Source organism: Cupressus sempervirens, chromosome 4, assembly GCF_028749045.1.
Source record: "Cupressus sempervirens isolate cs-2001-9-10 chromosome 4, ASM2874904v1, whole genome shotgun sequence".
In the NCBI taxonomy this organism is placed as follows: domain Eukaryota; kingdom Viridiplantae; phylum Streptophyta; class Pinopsida; order Cupressales; family Cupressaceae; genus Cupressus; species Cupressus sempervirens.
The window spans coordinates 355,723,045-355,740,098 of NC_143121.1; the positions used below are offsets into that span (position 1 = coordinate 355,723,045).

Genomic DNA, 17,054 nt, shown 5'->3' on the forward strand with positions numbered 1-17,054 from the left:
TTAAATGTCTAGATCTGAAATGATCATACCAATTCTCCAAAATGGTCCTTCAGGTGCTAGTTTGTGAAAAAATGTTTTCTTCATGGTCAAATTTGGGCCAAGGTAGTTAATTTTATAGTTGATCTTCACCGAATCAGCATTTTGGATGCAATGGCAAGGTTAGATCTAGATCTAGATGCTTCTAATTTTTGTAGTACTCCAAATTCAGGCTGAGGTGCTGAAGCAACAATGGTCTCAAAATGGCTATGTGATGAGAAAATCTGCAAGCTCTAATACCATGTAGGAATTTGGTATAGCTTTGATACCATGTAAGAATTTTCCTAAGGGAAAAATTCACCCAGGAACTAAGAACTCAAACACAAGCACAACTATAGAACAAAAATTGATATGATCAATTAATCAGAGTATGTCCTAATACATTGCTCTATTTAGTATATGATGAATGTACACACTAGGAGTGTCTATATATAAAGGCCTCTCAGGAAGCACCTAGAATGTCTCTAGAAAGAACTAGGAGATAAGATAAGCATCATGACAACTAAGCACATGCCTTGTCCATCATTCTAGATGAGTGGATAAGAATGACAAGGTTGTAGTCACCATGTGCTTACACTAATAGATTTGGGAGTGTTTTGCGACGTCAATTTACGACGTCAATTTGCATTTGGCTTTTTTTTTTGCCTTATAGCCTGACAATGTCGCAATTGCGACGTCGTCGGGCTATAAGGCAAAAAAAAAAGAGGCGCATTGCTCATTATCTATTGTCGCCGAATCGAGCTCCGCTACCGCCGAGAATTATCACTGCCTCCGAATTGCCAAATTGAGCACCCAAGGTATGGAAAATTTTCTGCTACTTCTTTCTCCTCCTTTTTCCTTTTTATATGCTCTGGAAACAAACTCAGTAGGGACACTACAGAGATATTATCATAATGGCCCGGATTCGCTTTTCGCAAAGCCAAAATTCTTTCTTTAACATACTCGCTTACCTTGTCGCGAAGCTCCATGCTTATCATTAGGGTCAATGGGAAAATGGGTGAAAGCTGCACCAGAAGCCCACCAAAGCCACAACCAATACCTGCAAACCGAATTTTCTTTTCTTGACCAGTTGAGGTAGAACATGTGTTCGCTAGTTTCAAATCCTTAGAGTTTGAGACTTTGTATTCTACTTGAGCTTTCCCATTAGGGTTAGGTGCTCGAGATTTGTTGTCTTGGAGATGTTTTTCGAAGAAATATGAAAGGAAATGGTCGGCATAATCAAATTGAGCCGGACAGAGAGGTACAGGAAAGTGCGAATCACTGAGAGGATTGCTATGAGCTCACGCTTTGTAAAAATGCTTCCTTGGATGCTTCATGGACGCACAATGCTCTCTAGCATGCGAAATTGCTCAAATTTGAGGGTTTTTCTTCACATTTCTTGATGAGATTGGAGAGAAGCTCTGTGGTGAAGAATGGCTGTTGCAGAACCTCTTGGATGAATGGCTGTCGTAACACGCCTCCCGTTGTCTTGTCATATTTCTTCAAGATCTTTGCAACCCCTATGTAGTCATGGTCTCGCTCAACGGACAAATTTGACAAAATGGGGGTTTTGAATTTGAGAAAGGGGGAAAATTAGGGACATAGTCCATTATTAACCTTACATACCTCTAATAAACACATTCGAAAACCTTTTGTCTTTTCAGGAACCCCATATACATCTGATAAACACATTCGAAAGCATTTCATCTCTTTTGGAACTATTGGAATACTTTCAACAACATTAGTGATACTAGATGATGCTCCAATAGGTCCAAGGCAGATGTTGCAATGACTAATACAAAATGAAGGTGTTGCAATATTTAATGTAGAGAGTCCGTTTGAACTTGATACTGGTATTGTGTTTTCTATGGAACAAATGAGAAGCAATTATTAGAAAATAAATAAAATATAAACTATTCAAATGCAGGAAAAAATTAAATGAAAATTTGTTGCTTGTTAAATATACTTTCAGATGTAAAATGGAGGTTTTTTAGTGTGTTGATATTTAAAAAATCACATTAAGTATTATTGCCGGCATGTTATCATTGTCTGTTTATTATGATTAGTATTATTTTTCTATCTTCTTTGTGTCATCAATCAACAATATTTTTCTTTCATGTCATTTTAAGTTAGTATTTAATGCTGAAACAATACAATTATGTACAAGGTCTTGAAGGATTGGAGAACAATGGAGTCTATTCGAACAATGTGTGAGAAGGTATATTTGAATTATTATATATTAATGTATTTGATTTAGAGCTCTACTAGAATTGATGTTTTGTTTTTAGATTATAGGCTTGTAATTGAGCTATTAACAGTTTACAATACAGTTACAATTGGATTGAAAAAATGAATTACAAAACTGTCACATAAAATTAGATTTAAAATTTGATACATGCCCAAAAATCTTGAGGAAGATGTACCTTTAATTGTCAAAGCCAAAGGTTCTAGAGACCTTGATGAAATTTGACAATCATCATTTGATTTTAAATGAGTTGAAGATTTTCCTTCAGAAAATGACTAGAACTGCTCCACATGCTCTAATATCTTACGAGCTGCCACTCCAAATTGTTGCGACACTAGAAGTTCATATGCCAACAAAACCCCCTGCTTCTCTGTTTCCATTGGTTTCTTGATAACTATAATCAAAAGAAAGAAAGAAAACACGTCTATTATAATCTATGATATCAAGTAATGTGTACATGGATTTATAGAAACTTACAGCAATATAAGCATATTCGATACTTCTCAAAAGAACTATTTAACTGTGTTACAAAGAAGACGTGCATACATGTTTCCTATATGATTTGAATTTATGACCTCTCACCCATGTATTTAGCCTAAATGTATTAAATATAATAAATAAATAATTTATTTGATTGAATTGATAAGTAGCTGATTGAAATGCACCAAAATTACCCAATGGGAAGTCAGAGCTTGTCCTTTGTCGGTTCATCCTCAACTGCATATAAGAGCATCTCCCACTTTTTAACAGCTGAGATGCAAATTGTATCATGTCAACAACCAATATTTTATCTCAAATAGCCAAAATCAAAGGCAATCATGGAGGGGAAAATGTTGTGTTGCCCACCTGTCGTCCACCTGTAATTGGAAACTGTATGGGCGACCACTTAGATTCTGTAGTGCTTACAAGCACAATAAAAATATTCATGGAATAAAGGACACTATAACTTTTTAGCAATTTTAGAAGTAAAATAGGTATTCATATGGAGGAGATATTTCTTACATATTTAGTATTCATTCTTTTATAAATATGAACAGTACATTTAGTGGTGATTGCATTTAGAAGATGTTTATAGAAAAGAACATTAGATCTTGCTAACCTCTTTAAAGTGAGAGCTATCATCATCTATATCCCTTCTTGCCCTCTTCCTCATGTGATCTTGCTCTGCATTTTGCATGTTATTTACTTCCTCTTCAACCTCTTTAAAAGTGTGCTTCCTAGAGATATATGAGTTGAACCATTTCAATGCATACTCTCTAAGAAGACAACTCTTTTCATTATCTCCTTTGCAATTGCCATTACCCTCTTTGAAATTCTTAACAGATTTATTTCCTAATTTTGTTCTTTGTGCAATGTGATGCTACAGTAAATGTTTCTTCTTTGTTTGAAATCTAAATTTTATGTAGAATGAATGTATGTTTCCAAGTTTCCTCTTCTATTTCACAAAGATCACACCTTTTGCACTGTGGGTCTGAACTTTTTAGTTGCAAATTGCTTGTCTAGATAAGCTTCGTCAGGAAAAAATAATCAAACAACAGATATCCACTGTTAAATTTTGTGGTTTCTAATTTGAACTGCCTTTTCTAATCCAGGTGATATGGCCTTTAGGAATACATTTTTGCAGCATCTATCCAGCCAAAATTAAGCATTTTTACAGAAACAATTATTGACGAATAATTGTATTATGATTTATTCGTGGTTTTCACAGTCTGTTCGGTTTTTGTCCTGTAAAATAATCACTCATCAACAATTGGAATAATTGGCTTTCAAAAAAGTCATTAAATAGAATGCCAACCGAATCTTAGTCTTGAAATAATGTAGCTTAGAAATAACGGCCGACATTTGAAGACTTAGAACTTTTATTACTCTTAAATACAAAACCTTCATTTAAAATCTAAGTTTCCCTCTTTGTTTTCATCTCTCTTTTATTAATTTCGCCAATCAATTTTTTCAATCCTGAAGTTCATATATTTTCACTTTTATTTTTATTTCTATTTTTAGAGTTATTATTATTTTTAGTAATTTTATTATTCTAACTATTTATCAATAATAATAATATATATATTTTCTATTAAGACAGTTTAATAAATATCTACATCACGAGTTTAGAGTTTTGAAAAGAAAAAGAAAAAAAAAAAGGGACTTTTCACACCCCCTTGAATATATACAATTACAAAATTAGGGGATGATGGTATCAGTTCTTTTTAACTAGCTATACTTAGACTACAATCCATTTTCATTACAAATATTAGCAAATTTATAATTTGAAAATTCACTATTGAAATTGAGCCCATCCATCCTTGACATTGGACACCTCTGCGTGAGCCACTTGATCAGCTTCACTCTGTCTATTATCTTGATTGGGCATTGTATTCCAACCATCATGCTACACTAGTCCCTGCTCTTCATGATTATGGACTAAACCTCCACCAGATTGCTAATCAGCTCCCCAACCGGATTGAACAACATCAACCTGATCCTCCTCTTGATTATACATATTTTCCCAACCTGTTTGAGGAAGCTCAGTTTGAGGGACATCTTGCAACTGACATTCACTAATATATTTGTTCAATTCATCCATTTCTGTTGGAGCCAAGAAGGATTGGAATCCTGAAACATAGTTTGCAGCTTGAACTTGATCTTTCTTTATCATTAAGCACCCTTCACAGATTAGCCTCATAAAGTCTAATCTTTTGATTTGAAGAATCAATGATACTTGTGACATAATATTAAAATGGGTGAGTTTAAAATTAAACTCAGTAAGCTTACTCCTCTCGGCTTGAAAGATTTCTTTATTCCCGTCCTTCCATAGAATCCATAACACCTCAATAGTCAGAACAAACCAAAAACTATTGAATTTAGAATCAAATCTATCCACATATCCAGCAAGGATCTCTGACTAGGAAAAACTATTAATACAGTTCTACTTACATGGAGACCCCAAAAAAATAGACCATATCTTACGTGCATATAAAAATTCAAAAAATAGGTACTCAAAAGACTCATGAACATTACAAATATTACAACACACAGGAGCAAGACCAATTGATGAAAGGACTTTCCCAAAAGCTAACTTCTTAAATAAGAGCAACCACTTGAAACAAAGTTTTTTTTTGGCTCTGCTTTACTTTTCGACATGTATTCAAAGAAAAAAGACCAAATAGAAAAATGCTTAATTTTCCCCCAACACTGAGACACCCTGGCTATGAGAGAGGAGTCATTTTTCATACAGAGATAAACATTTTTGGTAGTACTTTCTGACAACAGATTACCATTAATCCATTTAATCTTCTTTAAGGATCCATTAGCATCTAACAATTCTTTTGGCTTACAACTAAGCATTGCTTTCTTAATAAGGGTATATGTCTTTTTCTGCGAGTCAGGAATGTTAAATCTGTATTTGATATCCTCCCACTCCCTTAGCTGCCCACCATCCATAATGTCCTGTATCAACGAGATCCCCTTTAAGTTCCAAGCCTTGGCTAAAAAACTCTGTGTTAAAGCCAAAGGTTTACCATTATAGGAAAGCCCCCACCAAATAGATCTATCTTTAACCAGATAGTGTGGAGGACCTCCTACTACTCCAATTTGCAATATCCTCCTCTTCACGTGCATAAAACAGAAATGAAAATGTTATAATCTATCATAACAATGGTCTTTATGTAATGCGTATACTACCATAGTCCATACACAATTTTGAAAGACTACAATCAAAATCTAGACTCATATAATTGTGATCTCTCTAGCACTATGATGTCATTTAATATGTCTTGCTAACACTTGTAAATTTTGTTCCTTTTTCCATGTAATATAATATGTCTTGCCTTGTAGCTTATATGTTTTGAAATTGTTGTTAGGCCTTGTAGCTTGTATGATTTGACTGCTGGAGAGCTTCTACAGCTAAGCAAGAAGGTCGTTGCACGAGTTATATAGCCGCACACTCATGTATGAAAATTGCATATTTTTTAATCTAATGTATATTTTAACTAGACTTTTAGCTTATATGTTTTGAAATTGTTGTTAGGCCTTGTAGCTTGTATGATTTGATTGCTGGAGGGTTTCTACAGCTAAGCAAGAATGCCGTTGCATGAGTTATATAGCCGCACGCTTGGGTATGAAAATTGCATATTTTTTAGTGGCTTAATGTTGTAAGGTCTCTTGAAATAAGACCTTCAAGCGGTTGGTCAAAGTTTTACAAATAATCTTATCCAGAAATTTGCCTAGAGCAATTGATTGAATGTTATAAAAGGTGATTGGATTAAATGTCTTAGGAATAAAGTCAAAGAAAGTATTTTTTAAAATATTAAAGTATTTAGCTAGGTCTAAGAAGATTTTTGTACTTTTGACAGTTTTGCTTAGTTTGTGAAAGTTGTAGACCGAAGTTTTCATAGCCTAATTTTTGCTTCTGCAAAGAACGATCATGTCAGATAATATAAGTGAAGAACAAAATAGCGAGACAATCGCTAGATTGTGGTCTAACTTGAAAAGAAAAGGTGATGGAAAATGTTATTGTCCTTGCAAAATTTGTAAGGGCTTAAATCGTAGAAGACTGCTAATCAAAATAGCTAAGAGACATTGTAGGGAGAATGGTCACATTGAAGGGGGGCATGACTATCATCCATTGGTAATTCATTTATTATATCATTTTAACAATTTATATACATATGAAATCACTTGATGATGAGTTGATGATCATGGTTTATTTATGTTAATCAATTTTATATAGGTTGATCTCCCCAGGGAAGTACATGATATAAACCACAACAATTCGAAGAATATAGTTTTTGAAGTGGAGGAACATGGAGGTGCAAATATCCAAGGTGAAGACAATGATCCCATGGAAGATGACGATCATGTGCTAGAAAACACAATTGAAGATGATGGTATAAATACATTGATCCATGACACATTTAGTCCAAGCGTATCTAATGATGATGATGATGATAGCCTCAATGTACCTCTACTTGAGAAGGCATACAAGCCCCTATATAAAGACTCCCAAAAAACTCTTCTCTCTGTTGTATTGTTGTTGTTGAACTTGAAGGTTATGAGTGGTTTATCCAACATAACTATGTCACATATGTTAAGGTATGTCATATATGTCTTTATAGTTAACAAAGGGTGAATAATGTACCACTAATATTGTTTATATTAACAACTTATATTTTTTCTTGTACATTGATAGGCGAGTTTCTGTTACCATCATCAAATATTCTACCTCACTCATATCGAGAATTATCTACTATTATGAAAGATATTGGAATGGAGTATCAAGCAATACATGCTTGTCCCAATGATCATATTATATATTATAAAGAACATGAATTTGCAACACAATGCCATGTATGTCATACGAGTAGATATCGAACAGATCGACTAACAAAAAAGGTGCCTCAAAAGGTTCTTCGTTACATCCCCATTATTCCACGGATGCGACAATTATTCAGCTGTAGTAGCTTGGCTCAATTTATGGATTATCATGCATGCAATAGAAGTTGAGATGACATTATTTGAATCCCTGCGAATGGTTCGACATTTATGCACATAGAGGAAAAGTGGCAACACTTCAAAGAAGAACCTCGTAATCTCAGGCTTTCATTGGCAGCGGATGGTGTCAATCCATTTGGAGAGATGAGATCTGTTTACTCGGTGTGGCCTATTTTTGTTATCAACAATAACATTCCTCCGTGGATGTCAATAAAGAGGGAGCACATTATGTTGGCAATGATTGTTCCAGGTATCTTATCATTTGATAGTTATTAATTTACATGTACTTACAAATCTTGCAGTAAAACGGTCACAATAATTATGTAATGTTACTGTTCATTCAAGTAGGTAAATATCAAGTTAAAGATATGAATGTATATATTGAGCCTCTTATCGATGAGTTGGTGGAGTTATGGAACGGTGTCACTATGTATGACGTGTCTAGACCAATAAGACAAAGACAATTTCAATTCTATGCAATACTTGCATGGACAATACATGATGCCCTAGGGCTAACACATTTTTGTGGTATGTTATAGTGAATTTAAGTTGCGCACAATAATTCATTAATGTATAAAAATCAACATATATAATAATCCAATTATATCATTATCTTGTAGGTCTTCAAACAAAGGGAAAATTTGCATGTCCAGTTTGTGGTCCAAAAATGAAATCTCGTCATTCAAAAAGTTTAAGAAAGCAGGTGTTTGATGAGTGTAGACACTTCCTCCATAGGAATCATAAGTATCGAAGTACAGAAAAACATCTTTTCAATGGGAAAGAAGAGATTACATCAAAGCCACGAAGAATGACACCTCGCCTATGGAAGTTGGAATATAATAGAATTAATCGTCAAGGTAATGTCGTTCCACCTAATGGTTTATGTTTTTAATTTATATATTTCTATTGTGATTTTTGTTTACTAATTGTGTAATTGATGATCATGAAGGTCGTTAAGGCAGTACTGACAACCTTCCAAAGGGACTAAAAAGCTATCCCAGACAATTTAGCAAGTTGCCCTACTACGAGCACTTACAAATTGTGCATTTGTTTGATTCTATGCATATTGGAAAGAATATAATAGAGACATTGTGGAAAATATTGGATGGAAGGCGTGACAAAGAAAAAATTGTCAAAATTTGTAATGACATTCATGAATCCAATCATGCATTGAAGAATTTCATTCACTCAAATAGCAACAGAGATCAGATTAATATAAGTGCCCTTCCTTGGTTATTAACGGAGCAACAAAGTGATGCCATAAAAGAAGTCATATGAAAAATTTGATTTCCCATAGGATTTGCTACGAACATAAACAATCTCATATCAAAAAAAAGTGAATTTGGGCCAGGGTTCAAAACGCATGATTGGCATACTTTCATCAAGGTAAGTTATGTTCTTTTGTATTTACAATATATTCATAAACTACGTGTACTATTCGTTATGTTATGTTAGAAAACAATGAAATGATTGGTTTATAATTACTGCAGTACGTGCTTCCTCTATCTCTCCTAGAGCCCTTCAACAATAACATCAAACAAGTGATATACGATCTTGGAAAATACATGAGGTAAGTAGTAATATCTATTCAATTTGTTGCATATATTTATTATATTCGTGATTTGTTTTTCTTGCTATGTAATCTATTGTATATTATTTTGTAAAGTCTCGTATCTATATATTTTTTGTGACTTGAATCTCTTAATGTAGGTGGTTGTCATCTAAAGAAATCCATAAAGAAGATATAAACTATTGGAAGAGAAGAATTCCTCATTTACTGTGTGAAATGCAAAAGTGTCTACCTCCAACTTTTTTCAATGCATAGGAACACTACCTCATACACCTAGTTGAGGAGATTGAATTGTGTGGACCTGTACACAGTAGGTCAATGTGGATGGTTGAGAGGCACTTGAAATCTTTGAAGGCTTTGGTTCGACAAAGAGCACATCCTGAGGGTTCTATGGTAGAGGGATATATGGTATACCAGACTATGGTGTACATTACTGAATATCTTCCTAAGTTTGCATCAAATATCCATGTAGATCGGATTTGGGATCTCGAGCCTTTTAAAAAATTAGAAGGGGAGTACTTGATTGGGAAAGGTACATTGAGGAAAGTGAAAGGTTCTCAAGAGTGGGATGCACTACATTTTTATATTGCAAACAATCTTGATTGGATGATGATATGGATTGAACGATGTCAACATTCTAGTCGAACATTAACATGGGAAGGTGTATCTTCATTGGTTAAAGAAGCTCATCGTAATGGAGATTCCAATGTTACGCAAAGGGAAATAGATTTAGCATGTGGTTTAAGATATTTCCAGGTACGTACAAATTTATTAATCACTCGTATGTTTATCAACTCATGATACAATAATTTTGACATGTTTCACATATTATTGCAGGTTAAACACCACAAGGCTATGTTCTGTAATGGTCAAAAATTTTGCGTCAAAGTGTTGGATGACATGAAGAAAACTTGTGATTCAGGAATAACTACAGTCTTTCAAGTGACTAATATTTCATCTAGAAATGACTTACATCCTCGAGAGTCTAAAAATCGACACTATGGCATTTTGGATGATATACTAGACTGTGATTTTAGTTCCTTCAAATTAGTACTCTTTGTTGTCAAATGGTACAAGCTACGACTTAATCCAAATGATCCTGATAGAACTATTATGGAACATGATAATGGATTTACAATGGTTAATACAAGGTCATTTGAGCCAGTTGGGGATGAGCCCTATGTTCTTCCAAGCCAATGTGAGCAGGTATTTTACTCAGAGGTTCCACATAAACCGGGTTGGTCATTTGTTGTTAGACATGAACCGAGAGGAAGGCCAATAAAGTATAATGTGATGGAAGAAGAAGATATCGAAGAAGTAGAAGATGATGTAGATGTTGCTACTGATGATGATGATGAAGATGAAGATGATGTTGATGTTGATGATGATGATGTTGATGATGACGACGACAACGACGATGATGATGATGGTGAGGATCCCTTCTTTGAACTCTATTTCAACCCTTAGCTTCCTTTTATAACAGTAGTTGGGAAAACTAGAGTCTACTTGAAGTCTACTTCCTACAAGTACATTCCAACTTGAACTCTACTTCGAACTTACCTTTCTAAGCTAAAATTATCAATTTCCACTTCTTGTACTTCTCAAAAAAGAAAGGAAGGTGTGCCTTAGACAAAGGAGGAAGATAGGATGTTTATGCTATGTCTGCAAATACTAGGAATAGATTTAGCATGATTTGAAGGAATTGCTAAGAAGTCTCACATCTTGGATTGAAGTCTTGCATAGAAGTCACTATTCATAACATCATTGTTTTGTCAATTTCCCAATCTGTCTTGCTTTTTGGCTTGTAGCAATGAGTGGGATGTGTAAGTCTCCAAACATCAATATTGGTTACTCCAAGATTGTGTTTCATTCCAATCAAAACCCTATATGCATTGACAAGTATACAAGTGCTTGTGATGTGATGAGCACAAGCATCTTTGTTTCTTAGGTGATAAAGTGGTGACTCTGTGCTCCCTTATTGCCTCTGTTTGAGTAGTCTCTTTGTTTTTAAAATAATAGCATTGACATCTTCCTATGAGACCAAAGCCTCAACATCTTAAAAATATTGAAGAGAGTTTTTGCTGGAGCAAAAGAGGTTGCATCTCCTCTTGAACTTGCAAGAGTCAATTGTGGCGATGAGTTTGGACTAGGTGGACTAGGTCCATACTATCTAGGACTTTTGGACCTTGTCTAGGATGTAGGCTCACTTTATCTATGTTTTTGAATCATGGAATAAGTGGCATTGGATGACAAGGCAAAGGAAACTAGGTGGGTTGACAACCTTAGTCACAGATCATGGTCCCAACAGACATCACAAAACCCAAGAGTCCAAGAACTACTAAAATGCCAAGCTTCTAGAATTAATCTGGGTGATTAGTAAGCTACATTTCATCTTACTCTCCCCTATTTCATCAATTGGTTTCCTATATTTTCTCTAACAGTTTACTTGCAGACATGTATGTAAAACTTAGAAGCCTGCATATATGATTAAATTTGTGGGGAGCTATTTTTAATTCTTTCCTAAATCTCAAAATGAATTATTGTAAAATTTTGTTTTGAAAACAATTTGTATATCTCTCAACTCCTTTTATCAAAAATGTTAATTTTTTGTTTCTATATTCTCTTGTACTCTACAAGAGAATAGTAGAGAGCTTCCTTAGAAGCCTTGGGTAAAACAGTTGATGATGCTATCTTGGTGCCTATTGTTTTACAGGCACTACCATTCAGATACAAGGCGTTTGTGACAACATTGAATGTCACAAAACATATTCCTAGTTTTGAGGAACTAGTAAATCTCCTCCAAAAGGAAGAGTCTATAAGCCAAGATTGTGGTGAGGATGAAGAAGCCTATGAAGCAATTTGGTGGACTTCCCAACATTATTTGCAGAATCAGCTACATATCTTGATGAAGATTGGAGAATAGTTAGAATCCTTTTTCAAAAAGATTACTGATTGAGAGCTTCACAAGCTTTGTTTAAAACAATTAATGATGCTATCTTAAGACCTACTGTTTCACGGGCACTGTCATCTAGATACAAGGTGTTTGTATGTCCCCTTTTTGGTATATATGAGACACTACTAAAAATATACAATTCCTACTTAAATAATTGTTTTATTGATCCAATTTTAATTAACAAGTAGTAAATAATGAAAATGATTCAAATATACAAAGGCATACACAATTATGATCAGAATGAAATGTCTTCCTGGTAAGTCCAAATGAAAATGCTGAATTTCTGTACAGTACAGAATGTAGCATACAAATAAGCGAAGGTTGTGCCAAATATAACAATGTAAAAATATGCTCAATAACCTAAAGGGCTGTCTCTGATCTCTCTATTTAATCCATGCTGCAAATATACATTGGTATGGTGTTCATGGACAGAGATAGGTTGTCTCTGGTATATCTTTGAATGGCTTATGCATTGATTCTCTGGATTGTGAAGCTATCTCTGATATGGAAAATATGGTTTATGCTTCTCTAATGGATGTTGTCTCTAATATACAGTTAAATAACTTGTACCAGTGTTTGTGGTAGTAACCTTCTATGCTCCTAAGTCAAGCACTTTCTGCAAGGGAATATATAAGTTATCAAACGTCAATTCTTCACTGCCTCTTGGAGAGCTGATTGACCTGTATATATATGTGCATCAAACTATGAAATTGTGCGGGTGGAAAGATGCCACCCTTCATAACAACTGCTAATTATATTGTTACCCAATAATCATTGATGATTATTCAGTGAACTAATCATGAGTGATTATTGCTAACAATTGCCAGCCGATTATGCTATTAATCATGAATCACTAATTGCCAGGTGGATAATACTATCAGCGTATGTTATTGTACTATGGTAAACTTATAAGGCTGATATATGAATCGAAAGTGATGGCTGATCATATTTTTCTTTAGTCTAATGATGTATGGTGATTCATTAGTCTTATGATCTATGGTTATTATTGTATTAGATCTGATGATTTTCCTTTTTTTAGAGATATGTGCATACTTATATGATGCTTAATGAAATGTGGATTGGAATGCAATAATGTGACAATGATAACATGATGTGGATGATGCATGATAATGATGCATTTACATCTAGATGGATGTGTCTATATATGGTGTGGGTGTCATGAATATATGTATGCATGTGATGGAACATCATAAATGGATGCATTTATGTGGATGACAATGTATGTATCATGAGTGGATGCGTATCTGTGGATGGAAATGCATATGAAGTTCGATGCATATCATGATGATTATCACATAATGGTTGCTACCAGTAATCAAGTCATTGGTCCATCATGCAGCTCACTAGCATTGACGATATAGAAAAGTGATTATCCGAAGTTCACTTGTACATAGCATCAAGGTTAAGTGTCTCCATGGTGGATGGGTTCCTTGTTGATCAATTCTAACTATTATGCGAAGATGCAGATAATGTACGAGACAAGGTATGCTTCTGATCAAAGAATACATTCTTACAATATAAAAAATACATTGTACGAGACAAGGTATATGATCAAAGAATACATTCTTACAATATAAAAAATTACTTGTTTATATTGTAAGAATGTATTCTTTGATCATATCATTTATCAACATTCAATTTTTTGGATTTGTGGTTAGATGAGTTCAATTTTTTAATGGCTTTGGTAGGCAGAAAGAGAACTTTTGGTTTAGATTTTTGTTTAAACATCTTAGTGTAATATGCTTGTTTAAAAATTTCTTATTTTTCATAAACAAAATGTTGCAGTTTAGAAAGTGTATTTAATTATTTTATTTATATTGCAATAAATTATGGATAGTAATTTAAAGGTCAAGTAATTTTTTTAAAATTATTAGTTTCGAGCCAATATTTTTTTTTGGGTTTAACTTCCACATCTGTCACAATTGCGACACCAATTGCGACGGGGTTGCCGTCGCATGTACAGAAACCCCGTCGCAATTGCTGGGGATTCTGTCGCTATTGCAACGACAACCCCAGACATTGCGACGGGGTTGCTATACATGCGATGGCAACCCCGTCGCAATTGGAGTCACAATTGCGATGGTTGTGGAAGTTAAACCAAAAATATATGGCTACATAGCGACGGATAGGCGTCACAAATGCGACGGAAACCCCGTCGCAATGTCGACGGAAAGAAGAGGAATTGTGACGGGGTTGGTGTGAATATAAGGTGGTTGCAGAGCGACAGATGGGCGTCGCAAATGCGACCGCAAGGGTAGACGTCGTAAATTGCGACTAAATAACTACGACATCTATGTCTGTCGTAGTCACGACACATTTCTATCATAATTGCAACACATAGCCGTCGCAAATCAGTGCCGAATCTATTAGTGTTAATTAGTGTGCTAACTCCTATGTTGTAGACACCATGTGCATAAAAGAGGTGCGGACTCCTGTGTTGTCAACATGACAACTCATAAGAGTATGCATACTCCTAGGTGGCTAATAAATAAATAATAAAAATATGCATTAACCTAAGTAAACTTAAGTAGGTGTAAATAGTAAATACTTATTTACACCAATAGAAGTCTATGCTAAGGACAATCTGCAAGAATACTGATGAAGATGAGATAAGAGATTGTTGAATAACCTCATCCCATACTTATGAAATAAGTTAAGGTCATTCTTATTTATGGTTGGTGAGAAGGATAAGTTGAAGAAGGAAACATCAGTAATTATCAGCAAGATGTTGTCAGAATCACAAATAGAAACTCTTGCAACTCCCAAAATAGCAGAAGTATCAGTTAGTGGAGATACCATGAAGATTGATCAAACTAATGTTACTCTCACACCAATCCATTTGGTGCCTCTAAACCAAATGTACCTAATACTGAGGATGTGGAAGATAAGCTAAAGAAATTTAAGGAAGAAAAGAAGCTTATAGAAATTGAAAAGAAAAAGATAGAGGAAGCCAAGCAACAATTTCTTGAGGCTAAAAGGAAAAGAAAGGAAGAAGAAGATAATAGAAGAATTGTAGAAGAAGAAAGGAAAAGGAAGATAGAGGAAGAAGAAAAGAAAAGATCTAAAGAGAAGAAGGAAATGGAAGAAAAAGAAAGGAAAGAAGAGGAAGAGAGGAAAGCTAAAGAAGCAACAAAGAAAAAGAGAGAGGATGAAACTAAACCATCTAGTTCATCTACTCTACTCTCTCTTGCAAGTTTGGCTACTAATGATGATGATCAAACTGATCTGATCTCCTCCTTATCCAAACTTTTATAGAAGAATAAGATAGTGAAATTTTTTTAGAAATCTTTGATGGAAGTGACTGACAAATTTCACAATACTTTAACAGTACAACACACTGAGTTAGATCTAGAATTGAGAGCACAAGTAGAGCTAAAGTATTTTGATGAAGAGTTTAAAAATTTACTAAATGTTGCAGAGGGAAAAGCTCAAATTTCCCATGATGCTAACTTGTTTAGCACCATCTGCTAGAACATCAAGAATGACTTAGTTAATCTTGATAGATGCATCAAAGAACTTTGGAAATGTTAGTAGGAAGAGAAAGATTTGTATGTTAAGTGTACCTTATCATACAAACTGACTAAGGATTTGGACAGTTAGCTAGGGGCAAAGATGATTGAGTGAGAGGCTTTATCCAGCCTTATCCAGCACCCATCAAGTAAAGTTGAGATATTGAGAGTCAAGTTGCCAATATTCATAGCAAAAATAGGAAACTGGAACTTCAAAAAGAGTAGATATTGAAGAGAACATCTAATTTCAAAGAATCCATTTCTTTGAAGTTATCATTTTTTGAGAAGCAACTAGAAGAATGTGTCAAGCCCAAAGACACATATACAAACTTCTTGTATTCAGATATCAATGTAGTTGAGATTGCATCATATACATCATGTACAATTCTCTCATCAGTAGAGTCTATAAAAGAGACATGGACAAAAGGTATGAATAGCTTGAAAACTATTTTTGAAGATTGTATGAAGATCACTATAACATAAAGGCGAGGACAACAGTTTTGATAGTTTTTGGATAAAATCTTGACATTCTGTGACCTTTGTCATTGATGTCAAAGGGGGAGTAATAGTAGAGAAAATTGTATAAATGAGATTTTTGGAAGAAATACTTGTTAGGAATAAAGTATATTGTAAGGGGGAGCATATATGTAAAAGTTGTAATAGATGTAATGTTTATTTTGATAGTTAAGTTTTTGTCACTTAGCCAATTTTCCCTATTTTGTTGCCATCAATGCCAAAGGGGGAGATTGTTGACAATTGGATAATTTTGATATGTAATTGTTATCATTAATGGAAAAACATGATGTACATGTTGACAAGAAACCTCAGAAATAAAGACACTTAGTGTTTGGTGATCAAAAAATTGTCCAAGTATAGAATTTGGTTTACAGCAACATATTGTTTGGTTTATAACATGTTGTGGACATCATATTATGGAAAGCTAAATTACATGGAGATAGTATACATGTTGATGATGACATGTATAACCTCAAAATTTTGTATAGACTATACAGAATAGATTTAATAATGTCTTGTTGAAGCAAGACAGCAAAACAGCAGGAAAGGACTATTTTGGTTGCAAAACATCAATTTGCCCAATTAGGGTTGACATCCTAGATGTTTACTCTAACTTGAAAAAGTGAATTGTGGTCTTAGCTAACCCAATAATATTTTTTGTAAAGGAATGGTATTTATGAAAAGGAATTATTGTGATAAGAAGTGTGCTATTGTGTGTAATCTTGATGTATCATGAGA

At 34.3% G+C, this 17,054-nt stretch overlaps 1 pseudogene; it reads right to left on the reverse strand.

Moving 5' to 3' along the window:
* Positions 1-782: 782 nt before the first annotated feature.
* On the reverse strand, positions 783-14,311 carry LOC149561528 (tRNA (guanine-N(7)-)-methyltransferase pseudogene; annotated as a pseudogene).
* Between the last annotated feature and the right edge of the window lie 2,743 nt (positions 14,312-17,054).